This window comes from Marmota flaviventris, chromosome X (genome assembly GCF_047511675.1).
Source record: "Marmota flaviventris isolate mMarFla1 chromosome X, mMarFla1.hap1, whole genome shotgun sequence".
In the NCBI taxonomy this organism is placed as follows: Eukaryota; Metazoa; Chordata; class Mammalia; order Rodentia; family Sciuridae; genus Marmota; species Marmota flaviventris.
This window is the reverse complement of record NC_092518.1, coordinates 19,946,646-19,961,818: the sequence shown is the minus strand read 5'-3', so window position 1 is coordinate 19,961,818 and position 15,173 is coordinate 19,946,646. Positions and strand designations below refer to the sequence as shown.

Here is a 15,173-nt window from a genome sequence, read left to right as displayed (position 1 = left end):
CATTCAGAGGCACCCAGGACACCAGGAGACACCTGAGTCCCTTGTGTTAGGATGAGTGTGGTTTCCACAGTGATCAGAGTCCTCCTCTGGACCCTTCCTATGGCTGGGGAATCTCTCGCCCTCTTCTGACAGGCTGCCAGCCCTTTGGAGCAAAGCTCCCAGCTCGCTGAATCTCCCGAGGACAAAGAGACTGAGAACACACACAGGCGTGCGCGTGTGCACACACACACACACACACACACCCCACGCCACCCGCTATTGCGAGCCCCCACCCCCACCTTTAGTAGGTCTGCAGACATCAGGGACCGAGTTCTGTAAGCCCACCCCTGGGCGCTCTGGGCTTGGGGGCATGGAGTCCCCTCAATCTTCACCAAGTTTCTCTCCTTAACCCGCAGGGCCTGAGATGCCCCACTCTGCTGACCTAAGCCCACCCGCCTCAGACAGCCTTTGTTCCTCAAGTCCTGGGGGGAGATGCCAGATCTTTGGGCCTAACTGCCATGTGTGAGGGCTTCTGGGAGAGGGCAGGCCCTGTGGGGCCTCCTTTTCAGGGGAAGGGAAGGGCGTGTTTGTCGGGGACTCACATTTTTTGGGGGGGGTGGGGATTGAACTTAGGTACCTACCAAGACACCTGTCAACACCTGGTAGTCTATCTCAGTAGGCCTGAGGCTATGCATTCAATCCAAGGCCTCACTCACCACAGCCTCGTGAAGAGGAAGTCGTGTTTGTACTTCCAGTCCTGTGGTCCGGCCCACATGGTCTCTGGCTATAACTGCCGTGCGGTGCTGGGACAGTCGTCCTTCGTTCTGGAGGAGAGGAGTTCCGAGAGAGCTCACACATAGCTCTGGAGGAGAGGAGTTCCGAGAGAGCTCACACACTCAGCTCATTGACTTTGCACCGGTGCTGGGGCGACTCCCTCTACTGAGGTGAGGCAAAGGGGCTTGGAATAAGGAGCTCATTTCCCAGAGAGTCCCCAGTAGGGGGAGTAAGGTGGAGCCTGAGCCCAGCATCTATGCTTGGGACCTCCAAAGACTGGTAGTGTGGGTTGGTCTGTGTGGCTCTTTCCTGGGCGGGGGAGGGGGGGATGGTGCCCTCAGTTCTCTGTCTTATCTTGATTACTTAGGTGTTCAGCTACGTCCTTCCAAAGGCTTGAGTCCAGAACCTTAATCCAAAGAATTAATTTTTTTGAGATTCTCTTGATAAGAAGTACATGGACTCCTTCTGGTCACTACTTCTTGTGGTCTGCCAGACCTGTCCCTTTCTGGTATGATGTGATGCAAGGAGTGGTTTGTTGACAAGAATCTCTGGTGGCCTCTCTGCAGTGTCATGTGAAGCCCCTTGATATTATCAAATGTTGTAACATTAACTGCTCTAAGACCCTAGGATTCCTCCATTTTCTGATAGGAGTCCACCCCCTTTCTCCAGTCATAGCCTGAAACATACTGAAGTAGAAAATGAGGATCCTGATATTATGTTTGTCCCTCTCTTTGTTGACATCAAGGGCATTTCCTAATTGTCTGAGGAATCAATTCATACCTGTATTCTGTGTGATTTACTCTTATTTTCCGATTCTATTTTAGTTGATTCCTTATGTTAAGATAACTTAAATAGCTCTTCATCAACCACTCAAGAGGTTTCAGGTGGATGTTAGTTCTCTACCTGAACATAGTCTGCTTTGATCAATCCCAAAGTTCATGCTTTTCTGATATTTACCGTTGGTTCTGGTACCTGCGTTCTAACATGCTAACGAGGATTTCTTCAGTGAGTACATGGAACTTCTCTAGTACTGTAAGACACATTTTAAAGAATTCCACTTATGGGCACACCCTCATGCAAATTCTAGTTTAACAGAGTGAGTCTTCCTCCAGGGTTTCTCATTTTTTTTTTTTTTGATTATCTGTATGATGTTGTTCTTTGTTTATTCCTTCTTAAGCGGTTCCATGGTTGATTTTGGGGCATGGGAAATAGCAACCCCAACTTGTTCGTCATCTTGGAACATATGGATAAGACAATTATCTCTGTAAATAAGGACAATTAACATGTTTACCATTTTCCCCCTGAATAAATCTAGTATACTGCTCTATTTGGGACATTTCTCTCCTAATTCTATCAGTAAATTTTTATATTTGAGCCCATAAATATAGTTTGAAGTTTCCACTCGATTCATTTTACATATTTTGCTGTTATAAATGGCAAATTTTTCATTACATTTTCTAATTAGTTATTGATTTTTGTGGCTAGGCTTCCAGTTTTGCTATAATGATTTTATATGCTAGTTTTTAAAATTTTTCTTTGGATAATTGAATGTCAATTACTTTGATACTTTAATCATAGGATCATATTGTTACTGTTATGTTTCTTCTCATTATTCATATTTCTTTATTTAGGTGTTCTTGTGCATTTTTTCTTGTATATTCCAATCTAGATTTCCTTATTTCTTTGTGATTTTTCCAGAAATATTTGGGTATGTTCCTAACATTTCATATTTACATATATTTGTATGTGACAGAGAGTCCATTCTAATCAAAGTCAGGTAAAAGTTATTACAATGAACTTGTGGAAAATTTTGTATGAAGAACATAATCACATTTTTTCTTGCCTATCTAGTATTGCAGTAAATAACACTACACTATTTTTTCCTTTTCCTTTTCTTTTGGTACTAGAGGATGAACCCAGGGGTGCTTTACCACTTAGCTACATCCCTATTTTTTTCTTTCTGTCTTTCTTTTTTTTTTTTTTTTTAAAGATAGTGTCAGACTAAATTGCTGAGGCTAGCCTGGTATCCTGGAACTAGCATTCCTCCTGCCTCAGCCTTTCAGGTGACTGGGATTACAGGCATGTGCTACCATACCTGGCCACTATTTTTATCTAATGCAGTATCTTTGCATTCTTTGGGCACAGGCTACTTATTAATTTGCCACTCTATGCTATGAAGTTATTTATGATATTTGTCTGTGAGTTTGACAGAAGTGTTCTTTTTTGGGGACATCCTTAATATAAATACTTAATATGGATGGTATTTGCATCAAAGTGAGCTAGAATGGTAAGAGAGAGGAGTATTTTCCCAATTTTTGTGGGGTTTTGAAGACTTTACTTAGTTGATTATTTTTTCTTTAAGCATTTATTGTAAGGAACCCATAAACCCACAAACCTGGCTAGTTTGGAACATTTGAGGATGCCTTGGGTTTTGATTATAGTTATAATTTGAGTTGTTCCATTATGTTTTCTATTTTTATGAACCTATTTAGTCTTCTATATTTTGCTTATTGTTTTCTAATTTAATTGAGTTTTTAACTTTATAGGAATATTTGCAATAAAATAATTTTATTGTTGAAATTCACAAATGTATTCGATAATACAGAGAGTGGGATCATAAAATCAATACAGCTGGCACACAATATCAAGAGCTCTCAACAGTTATAACAAGCTTGATCAGGTGAAGGTTTATTTATTTGTTTATTCGCAAGATCACTCTAGAAGTTTAGAGGCGATACTTTGCACTTCCATTAGGAAATATTTTTGGTGAGTAGTCATGGAGGTTCATCATCCCAGTTGAGTGGGCTGCAGAATAATAATTGTATCATTCCTTTGCATTTATTAGCTAAAATAATTATATAGGCCGAATTGTTTTTCTTATTTACCATTTGTTATCCTGATGTAATGGTAAACATATTTTATAGTGTTCTCCTTATATCTTTACATTCCTTCTGTTGGTATAATTGGTAAAATATTATGTAACTAATATTTATTATTCTTTTTATTATAATTGATGCCTTTTATAATTATAATTGATATAAAATTCTACCTTTCATTAGTTGACTCTTTTATCTTCCAATTCATTAGTTCTTCACTTATCTTCATTATTTCCTACTTTTTAATTGCTTGGGCATAACATAATGTTATTTCTGTAGCTCTTGAATGATTTGGACATTTGAATGTTTTTTGATAAATCTACATAAAGCTATAGCATCCCTTTAGGTACCACTTGGGTAATTTTCCATAGGCCATATTCTAGAGCTTTATATGTAGTGTGCAAAATTTTAAAAGTTGAGTAAGTATCTACATTAGAGTCTTAGAATATTGAATATTCATATTAATGCATACTTACATATGTAATATATACAACCCCCCACACATATGTGACAAAGTTCAGTTTTTGCTATAAATGAAAAGAGTTTCACATGATAAAAACTGATCATCAATATTATTGGCCAACTATAACCATCGGGGTTATCCAGGAAACAGGACCTACTCTAAATATATAACTCAAAATTTAATGCTGGAAACTGTTTATTTGAGAAGCCAGTCAAGGATACTTGAATAGAATACTTAGCAACTATCAGAAGGCACTACAGTCTGTGTGATAAAGAAACAAAGTGAAAAGGTATTGTTCCTGGGGAGTAAGAGTTTCAGTCAGCAGCATGAGAAACCATGATTGAGTAATATGAAGGAATTTGGAGCCACATGGATGTAGCCATTGAAAGAGAACCGACTTGCTGCAGAGAGAAAAAAAAAAATAAAAAAAAAATAAACTGGCACTTTAATCTTCTTGGGCTGTTGTCACCTCTTGGATGAATGTAGCTTGCATCCTGGTGTTAGAGAATACGGATCATAAGAAATTGGTGTCATATATTTTGCAGTGGGAACAGAATAGGTGGAAGCTTGAGGAATTGACCTGAGGACAACTAAGTTCAAGTGTGGCACACCTCATGGGCAAAGTAGATGAGAAAAAAAAAAACATATGTAATCTGACATATAATAGACATTTATAAAATTAGCATTCATTTATAATAAACATTAGCAGACTAGAAAGGAATATCTACAGATATGACAGCAACAACATCCATAGTAAATACTTAATTTGGAAAGGCTTTACTTTACAATTGGGGAATAGAAAACAGTACCTGCCATCAGCATTTCTACTGAACATTTTAAAAGATGATACTACAAATTGCTGTAATAGGAATTGGAAAAAATAAAGGAACAAAGATCAGAAAATAAGAGTCATCTTTTATTGTTAATAGGCTATTAGAATGTATGTGGATACTACTTAAGATAAACTGTCAAATTAGTATAAATATTTTTAAAAGTTGAGCATGTAAGATTGAAATATAAACATATAATCTGTTACTGTAGTAACAAATAGTATAAAGATAAAATTAAACAATATATAACTTTCAAATATGTGTAATAAAATTCTGGTGTTCAAGATACACATGCACATTCACACACATTTTATATATATGATATATACATATATTGAGAGAAATTAATGAAAACTCAAGTAAGTAGTGACTTATTATATTTGTGTGAATTTTCAAAATTATAGACAGGCTCATTATTCTCAGATTTAGTCTATAGTATATGGTAATTCCTATTCCCCCTAAAAGAAACTTTGTTTATTATATGTATGAAACTTTTTAGGCTGATTGTAGATTTTAAATTTACTTGCAAATGTCCCTAAAGTGTCAGCATACTCTCAAGAAAGAAAAACAATGAGGACACACTCTGCTAGGTATTAAGAATCATTTTGTAAAATCTAGAAATTATTTTTTACAGTTTTACAGATAAGCAAATAAGCCAATAGAACACAATGTAATATCCTCAAATAGACTCACTTATACGTGAATCCCTGATAATAAAAAATGCCATTTTTGGTAGTAGGGTAAGAATAGTTTTTTAGTCAGCTTTTTCAATGCAGTGACCAAAATACCTGAACAGAACAATTAGAGGAGGTAAAGTTTATGTTGGGGCCTCACAGTTTCAGAAGTTTCAGTCCATAGAAGGTTGACTCTATTCCATGGGGCTTGAAGTGAGGCAAAATATCAAGGAAGAGGAGTGTGGCAGAGGGAATTGTCTCACATGATGATCATGAAGCAGTGAGAGACTCAACTAGCCAGATATAAAATATATACTCCAAAAGCAGGCCCACAGTGCCTACCTCCTCTAGTCACATTCTACATGCTTTAAGCTACCACTGAGTTAATCCCTATCAGAGGATTAATTCATTGATTGGGTTAAGGCTCTCATAACCCAATAATTTCACCTTTGAATGTTCTTGCATTTTTCTCACACATGAGCTTTTGGGGGACATATCACATCCAAACCATAACAAATACTATTTTTAACTAAGATAGGATAAAGGAAGAACTGGATATCCAAATAAATAAGGAAAAGCAACTGGAACATTCCTTCACAGTAGAAATAAATATCCATCCCAAGAGGGATTAAACTTTCCTTTAAATATTTTATTAATAAAAATTTTCAAACTTATATATGTAGAAGAGCAAAAATAATGATTTTTTAAAAAAAATATTGCATTAATTAGAAAGATAACAATATGGGTTAAATAGGGCATCTGGAAATAAAATAACTGAAAGACAGAGGTAAAATCAGTTCATTGAGTAACAGAAGGGCTAGGAAAACTGTGAAATAGTTCCATCCATGTTGTCCCAAATGATATTTCATTATTTTTATTATTAAATAGTATTTAATTGTTTATATGCACCATGGTTCTTTATCCATTCATCAGTTCATGGACACTTTAGTCATTTTCATTTCTAGGTGTATTGTGAAGAGTGCTACAATAAATATAGGAGTGCAAATGTCTTTTTTTGTATTGGAAATTTAACCCAGGGAACCTCTACCACTGAGCTACATACTCCTCAGCCCTTTTATTTTTCATTTTGAGACAAAGTCTCATGAAATTACCAAATTGGCCTCAAACTTGTGATCTCCTGCCTCAGCTTCCCCAGTTGCTGTGATTGCACTGCAGATGTCTTCTCTACATACTGATTTTAATTCCTTTGGATATATACCTAGTAGTGGGTTTGCTGGATCATATGTTACTTGTATATTTAATTTCTCAAGGAACCTACATAGTATTTTACATCATGACTTGACTTACTTATATTCCCACCAACAGGGTACAAAGGTTGCCTTTTTTCTACATCTTCACTAACACTTATTTTCATTTGTGTTTGTGATTGTAACCATTTATACTAGGGTGAGGTGATATCTTACTGTGGTTTTGATTTGCATTTCTTTGGTGATCAGTGATTTTTTGAGATTCTTTTCCATAAAACTCTTGGTCATTTGTATGTCTTGTTTTAAGAGATGTCTTTTTAGGTCTGTTTCCTGTTTATAATTGGGTTATTTGTTTTTATGTTACTGAACTTTTGGAGTTCCTTATATATTTTGGATATTAACTGTAAGATGTAGATTTTGAAAATTCTTTTTTTTTATTGTGTAGGTGGTCTCTTTGCTCTGTTGATTATTTACTGTGCAGAAACTTTTCAGTTTTATGGAATACATCTTGTCCATTTTTATTTTTTGCTCTTCTCTCCTGTGCTTTTGGAGTCATCTTCAAAAACGTATTTCACCATTCCAAAATCATGAAGTCTTTCTCCTATGTCTTCTGCTAATAGTTTCAGAGCTTCAGTTCTTACATTTAAATTTTAATCCATCTTGAGTTGATTTTTGTATCTGGTAAAAAGTAGTGATCTAGTTTCAGTTTTTTTTTTTGCATTTGGATATTCTATTTTCCTGGCACAATTTATTGGCAAAACTGTACTTTCTTCAATGCATGCTTTTAGGAGTTCTGTTGATAATTGTCTGTAAACATGTGAGTTTACTTCAAGGATCTCTGTTCTGTTGCAATGGTCTTTGTGTCTGTTTCTATGCCAATACAATGCTGTTTTGATTATTATAGCATTGTAGTAAATTTTAAAATTTACTAATTGCCCCTTGCTTTATTCTTTTCACTCAAGATGACTTTGGCTATTTGATATTTTCTGTGGTTCCATATAAATTTCAGTATATATTTTATTTTATTTTTTATTTAATTTTATTTTTTATACAAATGGAGGACAACTTTTCATTTCTTTGGTTGCATATGAGGTAGAGTCACACCATTCATGCAATCATAGCTGTATATAGAGCAATATTGTCCATCTCATTCCACCATCTCCCCCTCCCATACCCCTTCCCCTCCCCCCTGATTAATCCAAAGTTTCTCTATTCTTCCCTTGACCCCCCCATTATGGATTAACATCCACTTATCAGAGAAAATATTTTTCCTTTGGTTTTTTGGCTTACTTCGCTTATCATGATATTCTCCAACTCCTTCCATTTACCTGTACATGCCATAATTTAATTCTCCATTATGGCTGAGTAATATTCCAGTTTCTTTATCCATTCATCTATTGAAGGGCATATAGGTTGCTTCCACAGTTTAGTTATTGTGAATTGAGTTGCTGTAAACATTGAGGTGGGCTGAATCACTGTAGTATGCTGTTTTTAATTCCTTTGGGTATAGACCAAGAAGTGGGATAGCTGGGTCAAATGATGGTTCCATTTCAAGTTTTCTAAGGAATCTCCATACTGCTTTCCAGAGTGGTTGTACTATTTTGAAATCCTACCATAAATGAATTAGTGTACCTTTTCCCCCACATTCTTGCCAGCACTTATTGTTGCTCAAATTCTTGATAATTGCCATTCTGACTGGACTGAGATGGAACCTCAGTGTAGTTTTAATTTGCATTTCTCTAATTGCTAGAGATGTTGAACATTTTTTTCATATATTTGTTAATTGATTGTATTTCTTTTTTCTGTGAAGTGTCTGTTCAGTTCTTTAGCCCATTTATTGATTGGGTTATTTGGATTTTTGGTGTTTAGCTTTTTGAGTTCTTTATATATGCTGGAGATTAGTGCTCTATCTGATGTGCATGTGGTAAAGATTTTCTCCCACTCTGATGGCTCTCTCTTTTCACTATAGAGGTATTTCACTTCTTTTAATAAATTGATTCCCAGATATTTTATTTTATTTGAGGCTATTGTGAATGGGGTAGTTTTCCTAATTTCTCTTTCAGTGGATTCATCACTGATGTATAGGAATGTGTTGATTTATAAGTGTTGATTTTTATATCCTGCTATTTTGCTGAATTCACTTATTAGTTCTAGAAGTTTTCTGGTGGAATTTTTTGGATCTTTTAGTTATAGAAGCATGTCATCAGCAAATAGTGATAGTTTGAGTTCTTCTTTACCTATTTGTATTACTATAATTTGTTTCTTCTGTCTAATTGCTCTGGCTAGAGTTTCAAGGATGATGTTGAATAGAAGTGGTGAAAGAGGACATCTTTGCTTTGTTTCAGTTTTTAGAGGGAATGCTTTTCAATTTTTTCTCCATTTAGAATGATGCTGGCCTTGGGTGTAGCATATATAGATTTTATAATTCTGAGTTATGTTCCTACTATCCCTAGTTTTTCTAGTGTTTTGAACATGAAGATTTGCTATATTTTGTCAAATACTTTTTCTGCATCTCTTGAGATGATCACATGATTCTTGCTTTTAAGTCTATTAATATGATGAATTATGTTTATTGATTTCCATATGTTGAACCAACTCTGCATCCTTGAGATGAACCCCACTTGATTGTGGTGCACTACATTTTAAATGTGTTTTTGTGTGTGATTTGCCAGAATTTTATTGAGAATTTTTGCATCTATATTCATCAGGGATATTGTTCTGAAATTTTCTTTCCTTGATGTGTCTTTGTCTGGTTTTGATATCAGGGTGATATTAGCCTTATATAATGAATTTGGAAGGGTTTCCTCCTTTTCCATTTGATGAAATACTTTGAGGAGTATTGGCGTTAATTCTTCTTTGAATGTCTTGCAGAATTTGGCTGAGAATCTGTCTATACCTTCTTTATTAAGTTTTTGTTTGAATGATCTGTCCAGTGGTGAGAGAGGTGTGTTAAAGTCACCCAGTACTATTATGTTGTGGTTTGTTTGCTTCTTGAAATTGAAAAGGGTTTGGTTGATGTACACAGATGCTCCATTTTGGGGGGAATAAATATTTATGATTGTTATGTCTTGTTGATGTGTAATTACCTTCAATGAAATGCCCTTCTTTGTCCCTTCTGGTTAACTTTGGCTTGAAGTCCACTTTGTCTAATATGAGGATAGAAACCCCTGCTTGTTACAAGTTCCATGTGAATGATATGTTTTTTCCCATCCTTTTACCTTCAATATTTGAATGCCTTTGGCTATCAATAAGTCTCTTGGAGACAGTGTATTGTTGGGTCTTGTTTATTAATCCATTCTGCGGGTCTATGTCTTTTGATTGATGAGTTTAGGTCATTTACATTCAATGTTATTATTGATATATGATTTTTATTTCTTGTCATTTGATTTATTTCTGTTTTTGAATTTGAAGTGGTTTCTCCTTTTATTAATTATTCTGCTAGTTTAGTTTCTCCCTTTGCTTTTTCATGTCTTCTTCATGAAATATTTTATTGAGTGGGTTTTTTAAAATATTTGTTTTATTTTTAGTTGTAGGTGGACACAATTACCTTTTTATTTTATTATGTGATATCAAGGATCAAACCCAGTGCCTCACACATGCTAGGAAACTGTTCTACCACTGAGCCACAACCCCAGCCCTTGAGTATGTTTTTTAGTGCAGTATTTCTTGTGTATTATTTTTAACCTTTGTTTATCCTGGATTTTTTTTTCATTGTCAATTCTGAAGCTTAATTTTGCTGGGTATAGTATTCTAGGCTGGCATCCTTTTTATCAGAGATTAGTTTATATTATTTCCAATACTTCTTAGCATTGAGGGTCTGAGATGAAAAATCAGATGAGATCTAGATTGGTTTTCCTCTAAATTTGACCTATCATTTTTCTTGAGCAATCTTTAAAATTCCATTCTTATTCTGTAGATGATGCATTTTCATATCAATGTGGTTTGGTGTGGTTCTTGTGTAATTTTGTACATTGGGGGTCCTCTAAGCCTCCTGTGTTTGATTGATTTTGTATTTCATTCTTTAGGTTTGGGAAATTTTCTTCATTGAAAATATTCTGCATTCCTTTGGTTTATATTTCCGAGTCTTCATTTTTCCCAATACATCTTAAATTTGGTGTTTTCCGGGTACCACATATTTTGTCTTTTTGCCTAAAACTCTGCCTTCTAAGTGGTGTAGTCTGTTGGTGATACTTGCATTTGAATTTTTAATTTGTTTTATTGATTTCTTCATTTTGATGATTTCTGCTTGATTTTTTTTCAAAATCTCTGTCTCATTATTGAAACCATGTTTTACTTGTATTTTCTCTCTAATTTCACTCCTTATGTTGGCCTTTATCTGACAGAGTAGTTGAACTATGTACATTTTAAACTACTTTTCTGACATTTCTTCCACTGTGGTATTGATGGATTCTGTTATTGAAGTACTTGGTTTGTTTGGGGTGTTTTTTCTCTTGCTTTTTCATGTTGTTTGTGGATCTACCCATCTAATAGTATGGATCTGAAGTACAGTTTCTCTCCTGTATGCTTTCCAGTACCTCACCATTTAGGGGAAGACAAATAATAGCAATAACCAATGTAAACAATATTCAGTATTAAATCAAATAGTTCCTACTATGATGTCTACAATGTTGTCACAGTAAACAGAAATGGTATGATCTGTTACTGCTGCAATAAAAACAGTATGTTTGCAGAATGGTTTACAATTCCAAATGGTGGACAGAGAGAAAACAGAAGTGATATAGGATGTGATGATTATGAGAGAGGAGGAGATAATATAGATGTGAAAATATTAAAGGAAGAGTGAAAGAGAGAAAATGGAGATTGGCCATTAGCAGAAGAAAAGAGGAAGAGAATCAGGGGAAACAGTTAAGTGAGAAAAAATATATAAAGTAAAATTTTAAAAATAAAAATATAATAATATAAAACAAATGGAAATATAATAATGAAACATCCCTAGCCTTCAAAAAACTGATTTATGGAAAATAACTTGTCTTTGCTGGGTACATGGTGTACACTTTTAATATTAGTGGCTTAGGAGGCTGAGGCAGGTGGATTGTGAATTCAAAGCAAGCCTTAGCAAAAGCAAGGCACTCTGTGAGACCCTGTCTCTAAATAAAATACAAATAAGGCTGGGTTGTGGCTCAGTAGTCGAATGCCCCTGAGTTCAATCCCCAACACTGCCCCATCCAAACAAACAAACAAACAAACAAAAAACAACAACAAAAAACTGGCTTCAAAAATGCTAGAAATGAGAAAAATGTGAATATGAATATGTATAAAAGTACATGAACCATTAAGGTCACACTTAATCAGAGGGAAAAAAAGGAAAAAAAAATCTCAATGAAAAGTTAAAGAATTGTTTCTGTTGGAGTTCAAAAGATTCTCAGCTTCCCTTCTCAGCAATGTTAGGTGAGGTTGCTAGAGTGAGAGAGTTAATCCTGTAGGTAGAACTCTTAAGAGTCAGGGTTTAGGCTTAAAAAGGCCTGAGTCTTTTCATTGAATGTTAGTTGGCCTGGAGATTTTAAATTAGTGTATCTTCAGGGACCAGCAATAGACAGTCCATGCTGGAAGACTACCCCAGGGATCTCCACTTGGTTCCACTCATGTGGTGGAGGTACAATTCTTAGTAAACTATGTCACCTGTGGACCCCACATTTCCTGGTCTCAAGTTCAGTCTCCAAACTTGATCTCTCCTGTCCTTCCCTTTTGAATTCCTGGCCAGGTGCATCTCTCCCAGCCTGTCCTGCAAGCATCCAGATTGGAGAGAGAGCGGGAGAGCTGGGTAGGATTCCATGACCAGTAGTCTCCTGTGTAAACCTCTCATCATTTTTTACTTTCTGTTTGTCATTTAGGCATGCTCTACTCTATATCATGCAGTATGGGTTTACCAGACCTGTATTTGGGGCCAAACTCATTTTTTTTTTCCAGGAATTGGCTTCCTAGCTTCTGGCACCCATGCCACAACTGCAAAATTGTCCCTTGCTCTGTCCTCTATGTGCCACTGGGAAAGATGAAGTCTCTTTCCCACACTAGGATATTGTGCAGTTCCTTTCATTTTAGTTGGGCAGTATTTTTGATCTTGAAACTCTCTACCCAGACATACCTCAGTCCTCCTAGAAATGCGGGTTCCTTTAATTCCCTTATCCTTCAACTTTGATCATAGAGGGATTTCTTCAGCTGGTGCCTCTGGCCATGGCAGAAGCTGCGGCACTAATGATTTCTTCCTTATTTTATTATATCCATCCTCCTGAGTCCCCGATCTACTTTTGAGTTTCTAGTATTAAATTACAGTAATGTCCCTCCCTTTTTATTGTTCATGCACCTTGCTGAGAAGCTCCTTGTCTGCTTTCTTGGTTTCACACCATGTAGTCACCAGAAAAATGACCTTCTCTATTCTACCATCTCAAAAAACCTAGAGTTTAAATTTCATGCTAGTGTTTTTGTTTGATTTATTTTTTCAAAGACACTGGCAATTAGCAAGCCATGGAGGTAGTATATTCTACAAATAATTGACTCAGAAATTGTGGGATCCAGGATGGTTTTACCTTTAGGATCTGAGAAAACTGGATATCCAATAAGGTATATTCAGGAAAGAGCTGATGAATTCTTTCCTCTTCTGTTTTTTTTTTTTTTTTTGAAATATCTTAGGGAGAATTGGTACTACTTTTTCTTTAAATATTTGGCAAAATTCAGAAGTAAAGCCATGTGATCTTTGATTTTTCTTTAATAGGATACTTTTCATTAATAATTCAGAAGTATTTATTTCATCATTGCTTTTGATTCATCTTTTTAGGTTTTCTATTTTTTCATGATTCATATTTGACAAGGTATGTGTGCCTAGAAAATTTTTCATTTCTTCCAGATTGTCAAATTTGTTGGTATATTCTTGTTCAAAAGAATCTCTAATGATTGTGTTTCCATGGTATCAAGTATAATTTTTCCCATTTTCTTTCTGATGTGAGTCTTTTCTTTTTTTCTTAGTTTATTAAGAGTTTGTCTGTTTTCTTTTCAAAGAACTACCTCTTGGTTTTGTTGATCTTTTTTTACTCTCTATTTCTGTTCTGATCTTTATTTAATTTTCTAAGTGGATTTTCTGAGGAATTCCTTGGGGGAAAAGGCATCAAATATTATTATATCAAACCTTCTGAAAGAAAAAGGTTGTGACAGGACATGGCAGTATTATACCATGTTGGAAAAGCACACCCAGCTGAAAAAACAATCTATATATTACTTTGGTCCAAAGGGGATAATGATACTTGTTTAATTTTGACATAGACTAATAAAAATAGTTTACAAAAAGGATAAGTCATAACCATTTGCACAATATCTTTTGTTGAGAGCTTCATTAAAAGGAATAAAACAGATTATAAAATAACGAGAAAAGAGGGGATTATAAAAATACATAATAGAGCAGTTGCCTTGTAATATTCCCAAACTTCCAATAATGAAGGAAGGTAATATTATTTTATTTTAGAAATAGAATAATGAATACCTTTATTACATTAGCTAATTCAGGAGGGAGGAGGACTCATTTTCCTTCTGGGATTTGATTTTCATTAGATAGAAGAACCCCAGCTCCTTGACCTTTAGTGCATACAGCCATTTGCTGGGCCATAGTGACCATTTTGACACAATACAGGCAAGAAGCTTGCCCTGCTAGAACTTCTCCTCCAAAAGAGTACTGAATTTTCCATCTGTTTTCCTTTCATTGTATTTCTTTTGAATTTTATTTACTAGTTTGTTTGTTTAAAATCTCTTCCTCCTCAGGAATCAGCTTGGCTGCCTTCTTGCAGCCCATGGCCTGTGAATAGTCAGACCTATGCCACTCTGTGGGTATGGTGTACTGTCGATAGCATAAGGCAGTTCTTCACCAGGATTTAGGGACATGCCAGGTCATTATTGGATGTATTATAGACAACATCAATGATCCTTATTTTGTGAGTCAACACTCAGAGGCCCAGGAGAAGTTCCTCATATCCAACCTCAGGACACAGTGCTTCTTGTTGCTTTATCACACATGGACTTTGTGTATGCAGCAGGGACCACTTTTCATGTTGGCAGCAGAACATCCTATCTTATACTTCTTGTGGCAGGACTTTTTCTTGTGGCACTTGTGCCAGTTGTCCTATGAAATGCCCATTGTTCAGCTCTAAATGAAAAGAGCAGAAGTTACATTTTAGAGAAACAGTTGACCATGATCTAGAATTTAAATGAATTAAATGCATTGTTCCGTTAACCCTTTTAGCCACAACTGTACATGTATTCTGACTTGTTACTTGAGTATCATTATCTGCAATGTCTTTTGTCCTTATGTATGATCTAATTTTTCTCTGTTTTATTTTCTTTTAAAAAATATTTTTAGTTCTAGA

At 35.4% G+C, this 15,173-nt stretch overlaps 1 pseudogene; it reads right to left on the bottom strand.

Moving 5' to 3' along the window:
• Positions 1-14,310: 14,310 nt before the first annotated feature.
• Positions 14,311-14,944, bottom strand: LOC114086009 (small ribosomal subunit protein eS8 pseudogene; annotated as a pseudogene).
• Between the last annotated feature and the right edge of the window lie 229 nt (positions 14,945-15,173).